The sequence below is a fragment of the Saccostrea cucullata genome, unplaced genomic scaffold (assembly GCF_032062105.1).
Source record: "Saccostrea cucullata isolate Sc308-1 unplaced genomic scaffold, CSIRO_AGI_Scuc_v1 ctg3735, whole genome shotgun sequence".
In the NCBI taxonomy this organism is placed as follows: domain Eukaryota; kingdom Metazoa; phylum Mollusca; class Bivalvia; order Ostreida; family Ostreidae; genus Saccostrea; species Saccostrea cuccullata.
In genome coordinates, this window is record NW_026932278.1 from 19343 (window position 1) to 40773 (window position 21431).

The 21431-nt window shown below is 35.0% G+C and overlaps 1 long non-coding RNA gene across 1 annotated transcript in view; it reads right to left on the reverse strand.

Moving 5' to 3' along the window:
• LOC134234757 (uncharacterized) overlaps positions 1–21031 on the reverse strand; it is a 33525-nt gene extending 12494 nt beyond the window's left edge. Inside the window, exon 1 of the long non-coding RNA XR_009985257.1 lies at positions 20994–21031. This is a non-coding gene — a long non-coding RNA (uncharacterized LOC134234757). The remainder of the gene's footprint in view (positions 1–20993) is intronic.
• Positions 21032–21431: the final 400 nt, after the last annotated feature.

The following is a 21431-nucleotide window of genomic DNA, read 5'->3' on the forward strand; positions in this document are numbered from 1 at the left end:
TCTCTCCAAGGCAAAAATAACATAAGTTTTTCTCTGTAGTAGTTTTCTGCATCCGTTTTGATATTAAAACGCACATATCTAATTACCCTTGGCACTTTTCGTCGTCTAATTTTTATGCCGTTTCTCAAAGTAACAAGTGTATCACTTTCACCAAAGTCAAGATCTGAATCATTCTCTTCCTCATCATTTGACATATTGTTCTTATCATCATCATCATTCACTTCCTTTTCAATCAACTCCTTTTCATCATCTTTTGGGAATACAACATCTAGTTGTGATACATAATCAGCTAAACACCAGTTTTCAAGCTGTTTTGGGCGTTTTGCATACCGTTTAATTATATTGCTACATTCCACATCTGTAGAATTTGGTGTCAATTTTTCTAATTCTGCATCTGTTTTGATGAGAATTACTCGGTCATCTGATGGACTTGTGTTGATAAAAACTACATCTCTTGATGCTTTTGTCATTGGCATTTGTAACACTAAATATGCTGCTTCCTGTGCTCCAACTTCAACACTGTTGAGAAAATGGTTTCCAATGTGGCGCACCTGTCTTTTAATGTCAAGATTTCCTTCTCTAGCTTCCTTTGCTGCTCTGCTTAGTAAATCACTCATCCCTCTTTGAGATTTACTTATGTAAGAAACAATGTACATAGCACAAGCATATGGGTCCAAAATATACTGTATATCGATGTTAGCTCTCCAAGCATCAAGAACTACACTGTTGTAAGAGTTTACCCTCATATCACATGGCTTTCTCTGTAGAAAAACCTTTGGACCTCTCAGTGAACTTCTAATGCATTTAATGTAATCTTCCTCAGATATCTTTAACACAGTGCTTAGGAGTTCCTTGTAGGACAAATCGCATCCATTTTTCATATCATTTAACTGTTTTTGAATCTCATCATACATTTTCCTATATTTGTCAACCTCACATTCAAGTGGCTCCAAAATCAAGGTCTTTTCAAGAGGAGGAAGGGGAAAACCAAATCTGCATACAGCTTTACTTCTCTTTTTACATGTTTGTGAATGTTTGTGTACTTGTAAGCCAGTCAAATCATCTTCATTCTTTTCACATTTCAAGTAATTGTCTACATAATTCACTATCTCTTGTTCATTATTTTCATGATATTTTGGTGCATTTTCTATCCAAACAATCATATGAACATGTGGTGATCCTCTTTGCTGAAATTCAATTCTATAAAAGAAGTCTTTCACAACACCAATTGGATGGTGGTCACTTCTCAATACTGAATTCATGAACATACGGAATCTATGATCAAAGTATCTAGTGCATGTAATAGGATCCTTCTGTACTAGTTTTGATTTTTCAAACCAAGTCATGTTGTCGATTTCTTCATCAGTGTATTCCTTTCCATCATTTAACACTCCAAGTGCTCTAATGAGATCATTCCATCTTGTATCTGCAGCAGACAGAGACATAAACCATGTTGGTAAACCCAATTGTCTTATCATTGCAAATACATCCTTTTTTCTTGTTTCAAGATATGCAGGTGAATTTCGTAACTGTCTAAACACAAAAAAACCTTCATCATGTCTAACAAGGCTATTCACATGTTCAGGATTTTTAATTTCATTTGCTGTGATAGATCTTCCTTTGGTTTTGCATTTCCGAAGAGCCAGGTTGCATTTATCTGTAACTTGTTTCATTTGTATTTTTTTCAACTTAAAAAACAAATTTGGAACAGACTGGGCTGCACGTCTGTCAATACTTCTCAATTCCCATTTAGCTATATCTGCATATATATCAGTTACTGTCTTTCATCATTCTTGTAATCTTCCCTTTCCACAAAATATTGTTGGAAATGATAAATATTCTGCATCGTTATCTGATCTTGATATAAACTAAGGGGACATTTATTGTCCTTCGATCCTGAAGCAGGAATGGTGTATATCTGATTCATGTCTTCAACAGCATCTTCCGGTGGAAAAATGGCTGCAGTCCAACTTTTTAGAATCTCTACGAAACAGTTGAATCACTTATGTTACACCATGCATCGTCATCATATTTTCATCGGTCTCGAAAACCAGAAAATAACTGAAATGAACAATGTGTTCAAAGTTGCTGTGAAAAAACTTGTGAACATTTTACACCGCATACAAACGTTACTATGAAAATTTCATCTATGAGAACTACAGGGTGAATCGATTGACAAATATATTACAAGACTCACGCAGAAAGCACAATATTGTAATTTTGCTGATGAAAGTGAAATGATACGTGATCAGTTGATTGAAAAATGTACGTCACATAGACTTCGTAGGAAATTACTGGAACGCGCTGACGTAAAACTGGACGATGTGATAAAATTAGCACAGACAATGGAATTTGCAGACAAGCAAGCTGATGCTATCCAAAATGGAATTCTCAGGAGGGAACAACTACAGGTGATCAAGGTCATGGTGCATCGATAAACCGAGTTAGAGCGAAGAAATCGACAGCTCATTCACAAAAGAAGACATGTTGGGCATGTGGTAGAGTGGGACATTGTCATGGAAGTGCAGATTGCCCCGCAAAAGGAAAAAAATGTCATACCTGTAAGAAGGAAGGTCATTTTGCTCAATGGTGCAGGAGTAAAACACATTCCAAGGACTTAAAAGGAAAAAAACAAAGAGAAACGGAGTTATGTAAAGCAAGTGAATGATACCCCGACTGAGCATCCTGAAGAACTGGAGAAATATGACTATGTTTTTACAGTTTCGGACACTATTGGTAACAAAGACAGTAAGATCGACATTGAAGTTACTCAGCTATCACTGATTCCGGTGCTTCTGTTAATATCATTGATCGACGCCTATGGGAACATTTGAAGGAACAGAAAATCAGCTGTACCTCACAACTGACCAACATGAAATTATATGGGTATGGGAGTCGCAATTCATTGACCGTAGCTGGATGTTTTACGGCACAAGTGACTGTTTGTGGTAGTGACAATTCCTTACGCGATGTTACCTTTTATGTGATTGAAGAAAATGGACAACCGCTCTTGGGTAAGGACACAGCCACAAAACTTGGGATTTTACATATTGGTAAATCTGGAGACTCAGAATCTGGACTTGTACAACAGGTAACAGACACAAAGGCCAGTTTGAAAGCAAAATCAGATCTAATTGAAAGATTTTTTGAAGATTTCAATCGATGACATGTCTTGGTACAACCATTAAGGAGGATACCACCATTTACGTGACAAAGTTGAACAGAAATTCGGGAACTAGAGTCATCTGACATTATTGAGAAAGTTGAAGAACCAAGTGATTGGATGAGTCAGGTAGTTGGTGCAAATGGTGACATTTATGCGTTGATAGGGCCAATGAAGCTGTCATCCGAGAGAGGTACGCAATCCCGACAATTGATGATATTTTGAGTGACTTGAATCAGAGTCAAGTGTTCTCGAAATTGGACATTAAATGGGCTTACCATCAGATTGAACTGGACCCTTGCAAGGAAAATAACCACTTTCCAAACACACAACGGAAACTTTGATACACTGATGTTTGGGATTTCTTGTCACCTCTGTACAATAAAATTATTCACAAGTGTTGAAACTTTGCAGCAGTATATTTGACGACATTATCGTACATGGAAAATCTCAGGAAGAACATGACAAAAATCTAGATAGACTCTTCCAGAAGTTGAGCGAGAAAGGTCTCACAATTAATTTGGACAAGTGTCAGTTCAACATGCCGCACGTATCTTTTTCTACTGTCTAAGCAGGGAATCTGTGTTGGTGAAGACAAGGTCAAACTGTATTAGAAGAGAGACAACCATTGCTGCAGAAATCCGAAGTTTTTTAGGACTTGTTAATTTCAGTGCAGTTTACCAAATCTAGCAACGATTGCAGAGCCGCTAAGACGACTCACAAGGAAAGGAGTGAAATTTCAGTGGGAACGGGAACAAGATGACGCTATTAAGAAACTGAAGGAGTTGATGGCAAAAGCATGTACATTAGCATATTTTGATCCTAAGGCTACTACTAAGGTTGTTGCAGACGCATCACCAGTTGGACTTGGTGCAGTATTGATCCAACAACAAGGCAAAGACCAGAGAGTAATCTGTTATGCAATTAGTTTGTTCGCAGATATTCGCAAACGGAGAAAGAGGCACTTGCACTTGTATGGGCCTGTGAAAGATTTCACATGTATCTCTTTGGCAAGGAATTTGAACGTGTAACAGACCACAAACCTCTACAGTTCATATTCTCTCCAAGGTCAAAAACTTGTGTGCGTGTGGAGAGGTGGATTTTACGATTACAGTCTTACCACTATAAAGTCGTATATATACCTGGACCTCGAAATGTGGCAGATTGTCTTTCAAGATTACTTCAAAAAGCTGACCACACAACTTCACATGATGAAATAGAGCAATACATTTGTTTGATGTCTGAACTTCAACACCTTTGCCATGACTTTTAATTTCGGCAGAGGACTTGAACAAGTTGTCTCATTACAGGGAATTGGAATAAAATAACTGTAAGGAATTTCTGTTAAAGATCTATGTGCTATTGGACATTTAGTTTTGAGGAACTAGAATTGTGATCCCTGAAGTTCTGAGAGGGAAAATACTGGATTTGGGACACGAAGGTCATCCTGGTATCTTTGGATGAATTTTCCTTGCAGTTGTGGCCAGGCTTTTGATATAGAGAGACACTTAAGTCATGTTATGGACATCAAATTGGTAGTAGACCAATAATTTTCTTGCAGATTTATCCAGTTCTTTTTCTACACATGGTGTTCCATCATCAATAAGATGATAACATTTTGTTAGTTTAATTTTCTTGCAGAGTTGGAATATCTCCGAAAGACAACACCATTATGGCCTCAAGCAAACGGGGAAATCGTCTTTCTCTTCAAAAGACTCAAAATAGCTCAAGTTGAGAAACGAAACTGGAAGGAGGAATTGCTCACATACCTCATGATGTATAGATCCACTCCACACACCGTGACTGGAATTAGTCCGTCCCAAATGTTATTTGGAAGAACAATTCATACAAAACTACCCGAATTATGTCAACTTAATGGAACCGTTACAGAAATTCGTGACCGAGATAAGGAAAGCAAGGAGAAGGGCAAAATGTACACAGACGCAAGGAGAAATGCACAAGAAAATGATCTACAGGAAGGAGATCTTGTGTTGATGAAGCAAAAGAAAACCGACAAGCTTTCGACCAATTTTAATCCAAGTCCGATGAAAATTGTGTCAGGAAGGAAATGGTGTATTTGGAATCTCCCGAAGGTGTGCGATACAGAAGGAATGTTACGCATCTCAAGAAGTTCATAGGGGAAATGCCAAGTTCACCAAGTGAGAAACCTGTGGAAAATCAATGTGAATATGTGAAAAATCAAAATGTGTCATTGCAGAAGGAAAATGTGTCAAATCATAAAATTGTGTCAAGTGAAAATGTGTCAAATGAAAATGTGTCAAAGTCAAATCAGTGTGAATATGATATCAATTCCAAGGAATCAAGTGCTTGCGATTCGTATGATGATCATGGTGATGTATCAAACTCTTCTGATGATTCTGGGAACACTTTGTCGATAAAGAGTCCAGAAACTACTGCTCATACTCGACCAGTACGCGAACGGAAATTGCCAGTCAAGTTTAAAGACTATGAACTGAGTTAAATGAATAATTTAGTCATGTTTGTTAGTTTTTGTAGTTAGTGACATTCAAAGGTATTATCAGCAACATTGTATTTTCAATTTAAAAAAAAAAAAAAGGGTTTTCATTAAGTAAAATTTCATGTACATTAAAAGTAAATTTTGATCTGGAAAAAGGAAGGGATCTTGTTTCTTATTTCATGTGTTCTCTAACTCTATGATATATTTTACTGTATTATTCATCATTTGTGTACTACGTCTGAATTTGTCTAAGCAGCTATTTGGGACAAGCATCTTGCATTCATCCGAGGTTAATTCTATAAACCATAGGGATACGACAATGTCTATCAACACTTCTCAATTCCCATTTTTTCTGAAATACTTGTCAATCGTCTTGTAATCTTCCCTTTCCACAAAATATTTAAATATCTGCAATCTGATCTTGATATAAACTAAGGGGACGTTGTCCTTCTCCTGGAGCAAAGGTGTATATCTGATTCATGTCTTGAGAAGCATCATCTAAAAGAGTATCACAATTACCATCTCTACCAACTCCATCTACTTCGCAATACTCATCGTCATCATCGTCTTCATCGGTCTCAAGATTACCAGTACTTTGATCTCTTTTTGCTTGTGTTTGCAAGTTTTGAACAATTTCATTTGCAGAAGATGATTTCTTGAAACCAGCTATCATCAACATTAATGTTTGCATTCTTGTAAAAGTCACTGTTGTTCAAAAGCCAATGTAATGCAATGTACTTTTATGGTCGTACATTTTCATGATAATCACATTTTTGGTAAGACAATTTTTTTTTCAACTTAACAGGAATTGTGATATTTTTCCATCTTTCTAGGCAAGCTATTAACAATATGAATATCAACAGGAACATTCACAACATTTCCTTTGACAGAATATTGTCCACCTCTTGGCAACTCCCTAATCTTGAAGTGATAAGTCTCTCTTCTTGAAAACAAATCTAATTCTCTTGGCTTGGGATGCCATATCATACATTGAGAACAGACAGCTTTGGGATTTTTTTTCTCTAACTGAAGAATAGCAAGTCTTGCAAATCCATTCTGCATTATCAACTTTAATACACGTAAGATATTTGCTTTTACTTGTGTCATCAAGTTTAGTATTTTCTACTTTTAAAACACTTTCTTTAAACCATGTTTGATGACAACATGAGCACACAGAAACTGGACCATGCTTAATCTGTTCATGAAAATTGTGAATGCAGTCCTGTACGTTTATTCCAAACTGTCTTTGTCTAATTCTTTCATTTTCCTTGTTGCAATGTTCTTTATTCTTTCTTTTTTTCCTGAAACTTATCATAACCTCTCATTTTTGTAAGAACAATCAGTGCGTTTAATAGTTCTTTTAATCTTCCCTACTCTTGCTTTTTGAAATTCTATTTCCTTCATTTTCTTTTTGTTTTACTTTACAATCTAATCTTTTCAACTTTCTTGCAGATTTATCCAGTTCTTTTTCTTTTTCTCTCACTTCATCATTCCGTCTTTTAATTTTCCTTGCAGTTGTTTCCCTTTTGTTCTCCTTCTCTTTAACATCATGATTTTGTCGTTTTAATTTTCTTGCAGTTTTATCCAGTTCTTTTTCTCTTCCTCTTGATTCAACATTTTGACGTTTTATGTTTCTTGCAGTTTTATCCAGATCTCTTTCTTTTTCCCTCACTTCATCATTCTGTCTTTTAATTTTCCTTGCAGTTGTTTCCCTTTTGTTCTCCTTGTCTTTAACATCATAATTTTGTCGTTTTAATTTTCTTGCAGATTTATCCAGTTCTTTTTCTTTTTCCCTCACTTCATCATTCTGTCTTTTAATTTTCCTTGCAGTTGTTTCCCTTTTGTTCTCCTTGTCTTTAACATCATCATTTTGTCTTTTTATTTTTCTTGCAGTTTTATCCAGTTCTTTTTCTCTTCCTCTTGATTCAACATTTTGACGTTTTATGTTTCTTGCAGTTTTATCCAGATCTCTATCTTTTTCCCTCACTTCATCATTCTGTCTTTAAATTTTCCTTGCAGTTGTTTCCCTTTTGTTCTCCTTGTCTTTAACATCATCATTTTGTCGTTTTAATTTTCTTGCAGATTTATCCAGTTCTTTTTCTTTTTCCCTCACTTCATCATTCTGTCTTTTAATTTTCCTTGCAGTTGTTTCCCTTTTGTTCTCATTGTTTTTAACATCATCATTTTGTCTTTTTATTTTTCTTGCAGTTTTATCCAGTTCTTTTTCTCTTTCTCTTGATTCAACATTTTGTCGTTTTAATTTTCTTGCAGATTTATCCAGTTCTTTTTCTCTTCCTCTTGATTCAACATTTTGACGTTTTAATTTTCTTGCAGCTTTATCCAGATCTCTCTCTTTTTCTCTCACTTCAACACTTTGTCGACTCATTTTCTTTGTGTTAGCATCTCTTTGTCTTTCAATGTGTTTAAATTGTTCATTTTGTCTCTTTTTCTTCATGTATTCTCTCATATAGGTTTTCCTGTGATAATCTTGTGATTCTGAATTTGTCGCTTTTAGCTTTTCATCCATTCTGTAATACCTTTTCTGTAATGGATCATTTTCTGGAAAGCTATGGTACAATGTTGCAATTGAGATGGGTAAAATTTCAAACTGCACTGCAAGATCAATATGCATACTGTTATACATGCTGTACATAAAAGACACTAAATCATCAATACTCCTGTTAAGCACTAGTACAGATTTACCATCACAAGAAGACATGCCATCTCTGTCATGAGAATGTGAGTCAAAGAAGTAATACTCACTGTTCGACACTTTATATACAGCAGAACAAATGGCTCCTATCATTATCAGTAAATACCTTGAAACTTGAAATGCCTCTTCTAAAGCCTGATGCAATGTTTTAACCTGCCTGTTTTGTTCTTCCAAGATAACCAATCCCCAAATGGTTTCAAATTTTTGAATAACATGATGATTTTCTCCCATTTCAATGTTTATTGGCAATTCATCAAAATTTAAAAGTTTGTTGAGAAACTCTCCCCTTTGTTGCAAACTTTTGACAGTCTTACATAAATTTGGTCTCCTGATACTAAAGTTCTATCTATAAATTCTGATGTAAATGAAAATCCTTCATAACATTTTGTCAGCATGGTAAGAGCATTGCAAGTACACTGACTACCTCTTGAGAATGATGAAAATCTAGTGTCCCCTTGATGGAATGTCCCAAATACTATTTTTCTAGTACATACCTGGTCATTTTCAGAAACACTGTGCAATGTTTTTTCTCCAGCTATCACACTAGTAGTCTGCAAAGATTCAGTGGTCAAGGTTTTGTTCACTAAACTTTTTTCAGCAATTTCATTTTGCAAATTCATTTCATCAGATTCACGAAGCAGATCTTTTGCACAAACTTCACTCTGAGCATTTTTTTCAGAAATATCATTCAGCATATTTCTCTCACAAATTTCATTCAGCAGATTTGTTTCACATAGTTCATTTGCCAGATTCATTTATCACAAAGTTCACAAATTCATTTGCCAGATTCATTTCACAAGTTTTTTGGTTTTCCTGTTTTTTTTTGTAACCTGAGGGCAGGCTCCTCAGGGTCAACATTGGTTTTACTGTTTTTCACGAGGCCAGTCTCCTCAGTCATTTTAATGTCATACATTGTTTTACTGTTTTTTAAGAGGCCAGTCTCCTCAGTCAAGTCCAGGTCAGACATTGTTTTACTGTTTTTCATGAGGCCAGTCTCCTCAGTCCTGTCAGTCTGTAACTCTTTCTTGGCACTGCTCTTCCTCCAGTACTTCTTACGAGGCATCTACAAAAATACATCTTTGAGATTACAACAAAAAAGTCACAATTATTTTCAAACCATTAAAATATGTTCACAAATAACACATGGCTATGTACGACTTGAAATAATCTTTATAATGTAATCAATTCCTCATAAATTTTTAGCCAGAAGAAAAGTTTCTCTGAACTTTATAGATATAGCATTTCACAGTACAATATTTTACAAAAATAAAAACTATTGTGAATAGATTCCCTTCTCATATAAACTCATCTAATAAAAATGTTACATCCCTCCCCAATCATGACAAAAAAAGTTGAAATATTTTTATTTTACCTTCCCAATTTGATAAAAGTTTTAAATTGTTATATACATGTATATAAAAGTTTCCTGAAACTTATCTTGTAAATTTTAAATGCTTGCCCTTTAATATCACCTAATGACATTTAATACTAAAACTGTCCAAACGGGACAAAATACCCCCGCTGGGTTTTTCAGAAGTAAGTTTTTCCATAATAAAGATATGTATCACACATGAATTATAAAATTTTTCTTCCAGTAACCTTTCACTTCCCCAAATGACCTTGGGACAAGGTCATGACACACCCTTGGGTCATTGGCAATCTTTGCTTGAAATGAAAACCTACCAAGTTTATCCATAAGAAAGATGTGGACAGGACACAGATTTTTAAATTTTTCTTCCAGTGACCTTGAACTTCCCCAAATGACTTTGGTCAAGGTCATGACACACCCTTAGGTCATGGGCAATCTTTGTGTGAAATGAGAACCTACCAATTTTATCCAAGAGAAAGATATGGACCGGACACAAATTATGAAATTTTTCTTCCAGTGACCTTGAAGTTCCACAAATGACCTTGGGTCAAAGTCATGACACACCCTTAAGTCATGGGCAATCTTTGTGTGGAGTAGTAGATTCTAATGTCTCTCCATAAAAAAAGAAATGGACCGGACACGTTTGCACAGACAGCTAGACGGACAGACAGACAGAAGGACAAGGTGATTCCTATACATGTATACCCTCCCAAACTTCGTTTGCAGGGGGTATAATAAATTATATTTTATGTTAACAAACAATATAAGCTAAAATTTATATTTTGATACATTTCCGAGTAGAACAATTGGGTGTAACCATCATTTCCCAAGTCCTTTTGAATCTCATTGTAAAAGCCAAGGTTACATTTTCTTTCACTTTGTTCTTAATGACATCACATTTACATGCACTGTAAGGTTGCTTATGACCATAAAATTAGATGTAATTGTGAAACACTTATATGCCTGGTGGCAACAATATATCAGCATATAGTTTACAGTCAAGGTCACAAGGTCGTTGACCTTTGTGTCATTTGTATGAGCTTAATTAATAAAGTATGCATACTAAATATGAAGTCTCTATCTCCTATGGTTGAAAAGTTTTGGCAAAAGATCAAAAAAAAGTGAAGAATCCTATTTAGTAAAGGGGGTGAATGAGGCTTATTGTTTTCTTAACCGAATTTCTTCATATTACTACATTAGCCTTTCACTTAAAATTTTCTAAAGTGAAAACTTACACAACAAAAAAGTTGGACTCTTTTCTTTCTCTCTTTTAATATAGCTGTAGAACTGTAGCTCTCCAAAAAATATATTGACATGCCGGAGAGCTACAGTGCCACCTATTGGAAAAAAACAGCTGTGGTATTTATTGCACACAAAAAGTTGCGCTGGGTTCTTGATCAAGTCTTACATCAATTGTAAAAAGGCTAGATTTCAAAAAAATTTCTTACCCCTCTATTCTTGTGGTTGACATATGTACGCAGCGCGTTGGACCGAATGATCTTGCAGACCAAAATGGCAGTATAAAAAGACGAAATTTTTGATTATATCAATTGCAGGGCTAGGAGGGTAATAAACAAAAATTATAATGAATATTTTGTTGTGGAAATAGTGAAAGAATATGTTGGGAATACACGGTAAGTAATATTTCGAGATGAGTTTTAAAACATGGAGAAATAAATCGAGAAAAAGATTTTAGTGTGCATTCTAGTTTTTTCAATGGGTGGCACTGCAATCACATTAAAATTAGATGTTAGATCCGCTTGCATACTTGCTACACTAACATCTAACAACATCCCATTGAGGGTCACGTCAGAGGTCAAATTCTATCAATCAATCAAATCGCCGCTGCCAAAATCATCATATATTGTTGAAGCGAACAAGTCTTGAGGCGTTCCGAATTTGACCTCTGACGTGACCCTCAATGGGATGTTGTTAGATGTAAATATGCGAGCGGATCTAACATCTAATTTTAATTAGATTGGTGGCACTGTAGCTCTCCAGTCTGTCAATATAATTTTTTTGGAGAGCTGCATTTCCCACAACCCAAGGGTAATTTGAATGGTTCAGTAAGATTACAGGAAACAAACATATTTTTAAGCCTATGTGCATGTTATTGTATTTAAACAGGTTCAGTATAATCACTAGATTTAGCTTTGTATGTAGAATTCCCTACGTAGCTTTATTTACCAACCTCAGATACCTTTATTAAGCTATTTCAATGCAATTTTTTAAAAATTTTATTTTTATTAAAAAGAGACACAAAATCACAAGAAAATGACTATTAATATTTATGCTTGTGAGGTTTTAAAAAACAATCCAAAGCAGATATAGCTTATATATTGCTGCGTTTGGACAAATGAATGCAAAACATGTAATTCCAATGTTTGGGTAACTGTCCTACCTCTCTTTTAGCATGTGGTGAGGCATGGCTGTGTATGATTACTTCACATTGGCCTGAATAATTACAGACATATGCTCATTTTAACCAGAACTGGACTTCTCAAGGAGTAACTGTTTCAAATGTCATTCCATGGGTGTCGGAAGCAAATTGAAAGTGAGGGGAGGGGGACTAAACCAGCCAAAAAAAGTAAATCCCAATTTTTAATGCCTATATATTGTCTATCTTTGCAAAAAAAAAAAAAAAAAAAAAAGAGGGATTACTGGTTCCATGCCTATGCATACATAGCCCCAAAACTAACTTTGATTGGAAAAGACATTTCTTCATGAGTGATTTTTTCATGAATTGTTTTTAGATGAGTTCAAAGTTTAAAATGATCACTGCATCAAAATAAGATTTTTCTGCACATTCTGAGGAAAATGTTTTTTTCACAGATATAAATTTATTTGGTAGCGAAATAAAGCTACCTCAGGTAGGTAAAAATCAAGCTACGTAGCTTCAAGCTACGTAGCTAAATCTAGTGATTATACCACCATTACCGGACCAGCTGAAATTTATTTCTAAATGCATTAAAACATCACAAAACACTTGCATTTTTACCATAATTATTTTTATTTAATACTATAACATTTTAAAGAAAATTGAATATATACATATGCAAAGAAATCCTTCCTGATTCTCCTTCCTTGTGTAAAGTGATGCACCTGGTGTACTTCTATAACAATTCAAGACTGTTGCATTGAAAAACTGACAGAGTCAAATCTTAACCTCAATTAAAGCCATTGAAAATAAATTTTACCTTGCTATATGCATTACACAGACAAAAGCCACACAATACTTTAAAAGTATTTTTAACTTTCACTGAAAATGCCCAAACTTTAATTAAATAAATCTTGATTGTCATTTGAAACTCTGCCAAGAATAAGAAATAAATAAGCCTACATTATATGATACTGGTGATTCGGAAAGTTTCCGACAACATTTCAAGCAAGTCATAAAAATCACACCGTTTTCGTGTTTCTAACTTTCAAACTGAGTCATTAGTTTGATTGTTAGGCCATGACTTACGATTCTTATTAGATTTTAAATCAGTTCTCAGTCGGGGTTGTTGGTTTTCACCGCGTATATTTAATACACAAATACTTTATCATTTACATTGTCTGTTTCAATAATTTCTTCAAGAGCGGGTCGTGTACTTCTCTTAAATAAATCTATACATCACATTACCTTGATACAAATAATATGAAACCGATTTTTGACACGATATTCACTATATAACTATTGGATGACTATCAAGACTCCGCTTTCTTCTTCCAATATGGCCGCAACAAAAAGCCTCGTTTTCAAATTAATCGTATACCGAACCCGATTCAAATACATAATTCTACAATAAACAAAGGAAAAAAAACAAACTTGAATTTACAAGTTACCTGAGGATGCTTCCATATAAATACGATCAATTATGGCTCTGTTATTCTTGAGAAAAAGATTTTTAAAGAATTTTCCTATATATTACTATGTGAAACTTTGGTCGGCCATTGTGGCCCCGCCCTATCCCGGGGGGTCATGATTTGAACAAATTTAAATCTACACTACCTGAGGATGCTTCCATATAAATATGATCAATTATGGCTTTGTTATTCTTGAGAAGACGATTTTTAAAGAATTTTCCTATATATTTCTATGTAAAACTTTGGTCGGCCATTGTGGCCCCGCCCTATCCCGGGGGGTCATGATTTGAACAAATTTAAATCTACACTACCTGAGGATGCTTCCATATAAATATGATCAATTATGGCTTTGTTATTCTTGAGAAGACGATTTTTAAAGAATTTTCCTATATATTTCTATTTAAACTTGAATCTACACTACCTGAGGATGCTTCCATATAAATATGATCAGTTATGGCTTTGTTATTCTTGAGAAGAAGATTTTTAAAGAATTCTCCCATATATTTATACATAAAACTTTGGTCGGCCATTGTGGTCCCGCCCTACCCCCTGGGGGTCATGATTTGAACAAATTTGAATCTACACTACCTGAACATGCTTCCATATAAATATGATGAATTATGGCTCTGTCATTCTTGAGAAGAAGATTTTTAAAGAATTTTCCTATATATTTCTATGTAAAACTTTGGTCGGCCATTTTGGCCCCGCCCTACCCCTGGGGGTCATGATTTGAACAAACTTGAATCTACACTACCTGAGCATGCTTCCATATAAATATGATGAATTATGGCTTTGTCATTCTTGAGAAGAAGATTTTTAAAGAATTTTCCTATATATTTCTATGTAAAACTTTGGTCGGCCATTTTGGCCCCGCCCTACCCCCGGGGGTCATGATTTGAACAAATTTGAATCTACACTACTTGAGCATGCTCCCATATAAATATGATGAATTATGGCTGTGTCATTCTTGAGAAGAAGATTTTTAAAGAATTTTCCTATATATTTCTATATAAAACTTTGGTCGGCCATTTTGGCCCAGCCCTACCCCTGGGGGTCATGATTTGAACAAACTTGAATCTACACTACCTGAGGATGTTTCCCCATAAGTTTCATCTTTCCTGGCACAGTGGTTCTTGAGAAGAAGATTTTTAAAACATGCCATCAAATTTTTATCAATCCCCATAATCTCCCCTTGAAAGAGGGTATGGCCCTTCATTTGAACAAATTCGAATCCCCTTTACCCAAGGATGCTTTGTGGAAAGTTTGGTTGAAATTGGCCCAGCGGTTCTTGAGAAGAAGTCGAAAATGTGAAAAGTTTACAGACAGACGGACAGACAGACAGACAGACGGACGCCGGACAAAATGTGATCAGAAAAGCTCACTTGAGCCTTCGGCTCAGGTGAGCTAAAAAGTTAGGTCAAGGTCAAAGGAAAGGTCATGGTCAAAAAATGTTGATGCAGTTGCATAGCTCTCATCAATTTCTATCAGCATATGAAGTTTGATGAAAATATCTTGGATAGTTTCCCCTGCGAAATGATATTCATGATTTTAAGAACCTTTATGAGTTGTTCATAATTGTTCATGAATGGTTCTTAAAGGATTCTTAACAGGTTCATAAAAGTAGTTCATGAATAAAATTCATGAAAACATTCATAATTCATAGTTCATGAACAAATGATGAACAAATATGAATATTGGTAATTTTCAGTTTAAAGAAAAAAACTTAGTAGTTCAAGGTAATGAATGTTCATGAATTTTCATGGACTAAAAATGTAAAAATAATTGTCACAAACGATCGCCAGAAAACACTCATTACTCCCATAATACAACTTTTGCATGCAGATGCAATTGTTGAACAAGCCCCTGATTTAATTAATAACATGCTTTTGTTTTAATTTTGAAAGTATGGGATCAGTGCCGAGTAGGGGAACGTAAGAGGTTAGAATCACTATTTTCTACTCTATGTAATTGATAACTTAGATTCTTCAGGATAATAAAACTCTGTTATGAACTGTCTAGAAGGGAGATTATAATTAAATTATGATCGTAATTTAAAGAACACTGCATCAATATTGACAGCATTTTATTCTCATATTGAATTACTAATGTTTCTTCATCATTTAAATTGGCCAGCTATATTAATATTGTGCTTTAAATTATCTCATTTTTCACGACACAACTTTGTTTGACCGAATTTTCTCTAGTTGTCAAACTTTTAACAAGTTGTAAGAAAATGAAACAGACTTACAGTCTAGGAAAAATTTCATAATCTTCGTAAAAACGTATCATAAATTTATTGACAACTAAAAAATTATATCTCTTGTCCGTACTGTAACGTACCATTCTTGGGTCGAAAAGCTTTATATTTTGATGCTGTTATAAAGTCACATTTTTCTGTCCATCGTGTGTAAATGATACAGCACAGGCTGCATGGTTGTGAAGAAGCTATTACATGAACCACATTCGTATTTTGTAGTCTATTCTCCTATACACTTTCATAGCTCAGGGTACTCAGTTTGAGGGAGAGTGGTTCCAAGAGATATTTGTTGTCCTCTGATATGGATGCGGCCATACTTGAATACGAAACTATGGCTCCACAGGTATAATGTAAAAAAAATCCAATTCAATAAATGATATAACTTATATTAATTAAAAAAAATTAATTTCAGTGAAAAATTATTCAGATAGTGTTTGTTATTTTTTGTTTAACAAAAATCTTGGCAATTCGAAACTATTTCTTTATTAGCTCTGCATGACACTTTTTAAAAGGCGAAAAATTTGAAACGCGCGAGACGTTGGAAAGTGAATCGGTAGAGTGGGAGGATTATTAGCGTAGTCATTCTTTGTCAACCTTTGAAGAAAATAACAGAATACGAAGAAGGAATATCCAGAGGATCAATTTACTTCATAACTGCAGATATTAGTGGTGAGTTACAAAACAAGAGGCCCATGGGCCTTATAGGTCACCTGAGCATTATGCAACAACTTTCCAGTGATTAAATTTAATTCATCATAACAATACACTTAGCAGTTGCTTAGTTTGTTTACTTAATACCCATAAACAAGGTAGGGGAACAAAAAATGCATTTCAACTAATCAGTTATATTCAGCAATAATCAGTAGTGCCCCTACCACACATGAACCCCTGACCCTTAGGCCTTGATATTTGATTAATACCAAGGAGCAGATTTCAAACCATTCATTCATTTTCAGTATACAAGTACACCCCCCCAATATTACCCCTGACCCTGGGGCCTTGAAATTCACAATTCTGGAAGATTAGGGCCCTTGTAGATAATAACTATATAGGTAGTTCATCTGCTTAATACCCTAGAGCAGAGAAGAAAATTTTTAAAGATTTAATGAATTTTCACTATATAATCTATAGAGCCCCGCCCTAACACCAAAACCCCTGACCCTGGGGCCATAAAATTCATAATTTTGGTAGAGGCACTTTTGCTCATCATAGCTATGCACTTAGTTAGTTTATTTAATACCCAGGAGCAGAGAAGAAGATTTTCAAAGAATTCATGTATTTTAACTACATAATCTATAGAGCCCCGCCCTAGCACTAGAACCCCTGACCCTGGGGCCATAAAATTCACAATTTTGGTAGAGGCACTCTTGCTCATCATAACTATGCACTTAGTTAGTTTATTTAATACCCAGGAGCAGAGAAGAAGATTTTCAAAGAATTCATGTATTTTCACTATATAATCAATAGAGCCCCCCCCCCCCCCTAATACTAGAACCCCTAATCCTGGGGCCATAAAATTCACAATTTTGGTAGAGGCACTCTTGCTCACCATAACTAGGCACTTAGTTAGTTTATTTAATACCCAGGAGCAGAGAAGAAGATTTTCAAAGAATTCATGTATTTTCACTATATAATCAATAGAGCCCCACCCTAACACCAGAACCCCTGACCCTGGGGCCATAAAATTCACAATTTTGGTAGAGGCACTCTTGCTCATCATAACTATTACTTAGTTAGTTTATTTAATACCCAGGAGCAGAGAAGAAGATTTTCAAAGAAATAATTCATTTTCACTACCTACTTATTTAGCCCCGCTCTAGCACTAGAACCCCTGACCCCAGGGCCATGAATTTCACAATTTTGGTAGAGGACTCATTGCTGATTACAATCATGCAAACAGTTTGACTGCTTGATGCCCAGGAGTAAAGAAGAAGATTTTTAAAGATTGCATTAATTTTAGTGGTTTTGGCCCCACCCCTCAGGCCCCTGGGGGCAGGGATCATGAAATTCACAATTTTTGTTCCCCTTCACCCATAGATGCTTTGTGCCAAATTTGGTTGAAATTGGTTCAGTGGTTGCAGAGAAGAAGCTGAAAATGTTCAAATGTTAACGCACAACGCACGACGCACAACGCACGACGACGGACGAAAACGGATAGCAATAGGTCACCTGAGTTTACTCAGGTGACCTAAAAATGGAGGCAATCGCTGAATCTGTGAGATATTTGTCAAGATGTTACTGTCTATTTGTAAGAGTTCAGTTATGTCCTTTTTAATGAAAATTTTGTCAAACTTTGTTATGAGTAAGAAATTACGTTACATTTAATAATTAAAGATTGAAACATTCATCCTGTTCACCTATAACATCTTGAACATGGCAGGCAAGGGAAACAGGCTAAACTCCCGCTCGGAATGCTTTAAAATATGGCAGTGCCTATGATGCAGAATTAAATGAAACAAATATGCAAGTCTTAAGTTTTCACATTTATGAGCACTTTCAGAAAATCTTTGTTCTTGTAGGGAAAAGAGAAGCAGTTCACAGATAATGTTGATGAGTTGAGATCAGAAGATTAAAAAACTCTGGCTGCCAAAAAAAAGAATATAAAAAATCCAGGCTCTTGAAGAAAAACAAAAGAAAGGAATGAAAATATGAATCGTAATCGATCAAAGGATCCAAGTGATGAAATTCTGAAAATTCCACAGGGAAAGCCAATAAGATTTTTTTATTTGACCACCTCTGCTCAAAATCCTTGAAAGCCCTTTTAGCTGATGCCCTAATTGCTGAACACACTTTTCTGCCAGACAGTGAGACTTGGATTAAAAATCATTCCATTTTAGGCATACACTTTGAAATACACTGAATAAGGAACCCACTCTCCTCTTGACCAAGTAAGGTTAAGGATTCTGCAAAGAGTCGCGTTTGAATTGAAACTTTTTATAATTTATTAGGAATGAACTACATAATTTATATATTTATTATTGTTATCACTTATCAGAGTTGTTTACTTGAACAAAGATTTTGTTACCATGATTGGAAAACAAAAATTCTGTGAAATCTTTCAAGATGCTATTAAAATATTTTCTTTTACAGTTTTTCATTTTGCATAACTTATTACATTTTTGTTTACTAAAAGCAAGAACATTCATGAATAGTTCATGAACATTCCTAAATAACTTTTACAAATTATTCATGAATAGTTCATGAAAATGCATTGAACCTATTAATATCATTCATGAACTTTTCTTGAAAGTTCATGAATATAATTCATGAACTTTTCTTGAAAGTTCAAGAATTATTCTTGATCATTTTGCAGGCATTTAAAAAATCCAAGTTTGTTCATGAACAACAAATAATTCTTGAATATTCTTGAACTTGGTTTTCATGAATAAAATCCATGAAATCATGAGTGTCAAATTTTAACTTCATGGGATCTTCATGAACAATTCATGAGCTGATTCAAGAATACAATTCATGAACTTTTCTTAAAAGTTCAAGAATTATTCTTGATCATTTCGCAGGGGTTTCTTTGAAACTTAATTAGCTTTGAACAGAGCTAAACGCAAAGTGTGACGGAAGGACAGAAGGATGGAAGGACGGAAGACAGACATGAAAAACACTATATGCCCCGTTCACATTCATGGCGGGGCATAAAAACACTAGGAGAAATAATGTATGAAAAATTAAAAAAGGAATACCCATGGGTACAAATTGCGCCTCGTCTCGTTATTAGCAGACCTATTTTATTCATATCAAGCAAAATCTGTGCAAACTCTTATGCATGAAATGAAGAAAACACTTGTTGTGGCCTTCAACTCGACATTTAGATATGTTGACCAGGTTTTTTCAATATACAATGGTTATTTTCATTCTTATTTCGATTTGATATATCCTAGTAAGCTTGAAAAAAAGGATACCACAGAGTCGGGCACATCTGTTTCATATTTGGATATTTTACTTGAAAAACACCTTAATGGTAATCTAACAGCCAAGCTCTATGATAAACGTTATGACTTAACTTTTCTATCGTCATCTACCCATACTTACACCGCTATATTTTATCTTCATCACCCGCATATGGAGTATATATATCTAAGTTGATTCGATACGCAATGTCGAAAGAGCCACCCTTACTCATCAAAACTATGTACATAGTTCATTGGTTTAATACCCAGGAGCAGAGAACAAGATTTTCAAAGAATTAATGAATTTTCACTATACAATCAAAAGAGCACCGCCCTAACACCACAGCCCCTGACCCTTGGGCCATAAAATCCAAAATTTTGCAAGATGCACTCTTGTTTATCATAATTATACTTAGTTCATTTGTTTAATACTGAGCAGCAAAGGAGAAGATTTTCTCCGAGTTAATGTATTTTTACTATATAATCAATAGAGCCCCGCTCTAATGCCAGAACCCCTGATCCAGTGGGGCCATGAAATTCACAATTTTCGAAGAAGCACTCTTGGTCATCATAACTATATTATTGGGTAGTTTGTTTAATACCCAGGAGGAGAGGAGAAGATTGTCAAAGAAATAATGCACTGTTACGATATGATCTATATAGCCCTACCCTAACACCAGAACCCCTGACCCAGGGGCCATGAATTTCAAAATATTGGTAGAGGACTCTAAGCTGATTACATTCATGTCAACAGTTTGACTACTTGATGTTCAGGAATAAAAAAGAAGATTTTTAATTATTGCATTAATTTTGGTGATTTTTGCACCACCCCTCAGGCCCCAGGGGGGCAGGGAGCATGAAATTCAATTTTTTTGTTCCCCTTCACCCATGGAGGCTGCGTACCAAATTTGGTTGAAATTGGTTCAGTGGTTCCAGAGAAAAAGTTAAAATTGTTCAAAAGTTTACGACCAACGTAGGATGACGGACGAAAACAGATAGCAATAGGTCACCTAAGTTCAATCAAGTGACCTAAAAATGGAAATCAATAAATGAAGAGTTAGCAATTTGTTTGAAAAATCAATATATTCTTTATAAAGAAGTTTTCAATCAGTCACACAATAACATACATATAATGACATTATGTAAATTATTGATGTTGTATAAATTATATTCATTATGCCATATCGCTTACTGTTAATTTATGGACTTCTTAAATAGTAAACTAAAACAAATCAATAGTTTAATAGAATTGAAAACTTACCATCTTGTCCAATTTTGTCTGACTTTTGCTTTTTCCCTAATAAGAAAAGGTACCCTCTGCTATAAATTCGCTAAGAAAATTTAAAATTTCTAATATTGATTTTCATGAACAACAAAAACATAAGACACATGGAAAATATATGTAGTTCGAATGATGTCTTATTTCAATATCACTTGGCACACCTGTAGACTACACTGAAATACATTAAGCAGATGCTCTAACAATTGCGCCACGCAGGCGACAAGTTGATTTGGAATCAGACTTTAACTGTAGGAGGCGTACCATTTTGAAATTATTCAACAGATATTTCAGGTTTAGTTACCACAACAGAAAGAAGATGGGCGCATTTGGCGAGTGATCTGCAGGAATTATTTGTACGAAAATTTATGGTTTAAATGTCCATGATTTGGTTGGCTGAACATAGCTGGTCAGATTTTA